General features: G+C 51.2%; 1 protein-coding gene across 1 annotated transcript in view; it reads right to left on the bottom strand.

The window, feature by feature from the left end:
• Nucleotides 1-2,968, bottom strand: part of DET1 (de-etiolated homolog 1 (Arabidopsis)) — a 42,412-nt gene that overhangs the window by 36,389 nt on the left and 3,055 nt on the right. The window lies entirely within an intron of this gene.

Genomic DNA, 2,968 nt, shown 5'->3' with positions numbered 1-2,968 from the left:
GCCCAGAAATGGGACTGAGCTGATTGACAGCTTCCTGACGCATGCTCAAGGCACCCACGGGCCCCCTCCATGAAGTAGGAATGAATGAAAACCACCATCTCTCTATCCGTCTCCCCTGTCTTGGCGGAGTCTTATCCCATGTGAAGGCCTATCCTTTCCATACCCAGATCAGCACCTTGTCCGTGTCACAAGACTCAATGAGTACTGAAAGAATGAATGTAGGCCACGCCCGTCTCTCCCCCCGGTTTTAAAAATGCAGAAATCAAGGCTTAGAGAGGTTGTGTTGCTTGCTTCTAGGTCAGTCAGCAAAACAGACATTCTCAGAACGCGAAAGGGCTGGTAAGTTAGGGGTCGGGGCACCTGGTAACCCCTTACCTAACTGCATGGACCAGGTCTAGCGGTCATCTTTCCAGGCTCGCAGCTGCCTCCCCGAATGAGCAGGGAAGCAGCGCCCTCTAGTGGACTCTGTAGGTAACTGCGCCTTAGTGGCGATTCCCGACCTTGGCTGCAAACTGGATCACCGGGTCTAGTGAGCTTTGACAATCGCTGAGTTCAGGGCCGGGCCCAGACCAGTTAAGTCAGAATCTCGGGGTGTGGCCCAAGCGTCACTATTCTTCAAAGATCCTCTAGAGATTCCAGTGTTCAGCTGAGACTGAGCCACAGATTTCATGTGTCAAGAAACTGGAATGGAACAAACATCGGGAGAAAATAGGGGGACAGGCTGGGTCACGGGTGCAGATAGAGAATCTGCTCGAATGGAATGAATGAATGATTGGCATTTGGCTCCCAGAGTTTTGTCACCTTCATACTCTCCACAACAAATCTTACACGTGAGCATGTGTCAGGAAGCTGTCAATCAGATGGGTCAGATTTCTGGGCCCACCCCCTGAGTTTCCGAGTCAACAGGCCCACGCGATTCCCCGTTGATGCCCAGGCTGCTAGTCTAGGACCACACTCAGAGAAACCCTGCTCTGAGAAATGGCCAGATCAACACCCCCTTCACGTCTGCACCTGGGCCACAGCATCCCCAACAGTCCTCAAAACAGATACACAAGGCGGGTGGGATGGCGGTCATGGTTTGGAAGCGCGACACAGATCAAGTCCTTCGTCTCGAATGCTTCTGGGTTGATAAGGTGGGGGAGGAAAGGGTGAGTTCATAGGGCCAGGGCTTGGGTTCTGGGCTTTCTCCCACCAAGTCCCAGCTCAAAGGGGGTTCTGTTATCTAGGAGCCCCTATCTTTGTGGGAGCAGGAGAGACTTCCACCCCAGGAACAAAAGGTTGAGGTCCCTAATAGTGGGGTTGGGGGTACTGCCACCCACAGTCATGATGCCAGGATTGGGCCATCCCTATTGTATGCCTGGGGAGTTTTAACTTTTTGGCTTTATAATATTTTTTATCATAAGTCTAAGTAGTTACAAAGGATATATCATCAGTATTGCCATCTTTTTGAAAAAGTGTCCTTAAATGAATGCGATGAAGTCTGAATACCACAGCAATTTGATACCAACATTAGCTGTTTTAAAAGTGCATGAGAAGGATCTGAGGCATAAGGAGAAAGCCACATGACCAAGTAGCGTGTTTAGGAATTGAGATGGACCACAAACTGACCGTCTGCAGAATAGGGGCCCAGTCCTACAACTGCAAGGAAGTGAATTCAGCCAACAACATGACTGAGCATAGAAGAAGGCCCTAAGTTTCAGGGAAAAAAGGCTGGCCATGGGTGTTTTTGTGTTTTTTTTAACAGGAAGGGAAGGAGGGAAGGAGGGAGGGAGGGAGGGAGAGATAGAGAGAGATAGATATTGATTTGTTGTTCTACTTATTTATGCATTCACTGGTTGATTCTTGTATGTGTCCTGACTGAGATCAAACCCGAAACCTTGGTGTATCAGGATGATGTTCTAACCAACTGAGCTACGGGGCCAGGACAGGCCACGGGATATTTTGATCTCAGTGTTGAGAAACCCTGAGCATAGAACCCGGACTTCTGACTCCCACAAACACCTCTATTTTAATAAGCTCCACTTCCTGTCCAGAGAGGAGATGACCCACCACAGGAATTAGGCGGATGCGGAAGGATTCAGCATACTGACACCAAGATCTTTGTGGGACCCCCCCCCCACACACACACACTTTCCTTCCCTCTCCTTAGAAAAGCCCACAACCCAGGCATGTGCCCTGACCAGGAATGGAACTGGCAACCTTTCAGTGCATGGGACTGTGCCCAACCGACTGAGCCACCCCGGCCAGGGCTCTCCTTAACTTCAAGTGTCAATTTCCTTAGCTGTGAACCGGAAATAACAATGGTAGCATCTCACATACTGCCTGGCACACAGGGCTCACCATAAATGTGAACTGTTTATGATTGTTCTCGTTATTTTGGGGGTTGCACCGGATCATCTGTTAACCACGCTGTTACCGCCCAGATCTGAGCAACTAGTCAGGCACCGTGTATCCTATTCTGTGTATCCCAGCGCTCAGCCACAGTAAGAACTTCTGAGTAAAGTATTGCAAACAATAAACTTAAAAAAAAAATAGCGCCGAAAGAGCAAATCTGATTAAAAATGTTTCTTTAGTGCCCATCCTGTATATTAATTATTTCACCGAATGCCCACGACGACCGAGGAGGTAGCGCTGTGAACTCTGCCAGCCATCCTGCCTTTGGGGGCACAATGCTCACGGGAGGCCACGTCCCGACCCAGGGAGCGGGGTGCACTGGAGTCGGGGGACAGAGCTGGGAGAGGGCCAGGGGTATGGAGGCCACCTCCACTCCGGCCTTTTTAAAATTTCCCGCGGGCGCGGCCGGCTGGAGGCACAAGCCACGCCCCCTCCAGGAATCCCGCCCCTTTCGCTGTCGCGCGCCAATCCGCAGAGAGCCAGGTTCTCCCAGAGAGCCAATCAAAAGGGGACTTAGGCGGGCGCTGCAGTCCAGCGAACCAATCGGCGGGCAGGCGGAGCGGGGCTTGCCCGG

The sequence above is a fragment of the Myotis davidii genome, unplaced genomic scaffold (assembly GCF_000327345.1).
Source record: "Myotis davidii unplaced genomic scaffold, ASM32734v1 scaffold164, whole genome shotgun sequence".
NCBI classification, from domain to species: domain Eukaryota; kingdom Metazoa; phylum Chordata; class Mammalia; order Chiroptera; family Vespertilionidae; genus Myotis; species Myotis davidii.
Note: the sequence above shows the minus strand (reverse complement) of the source record. Positions and strands in the feature narration are given on the sequence as shown.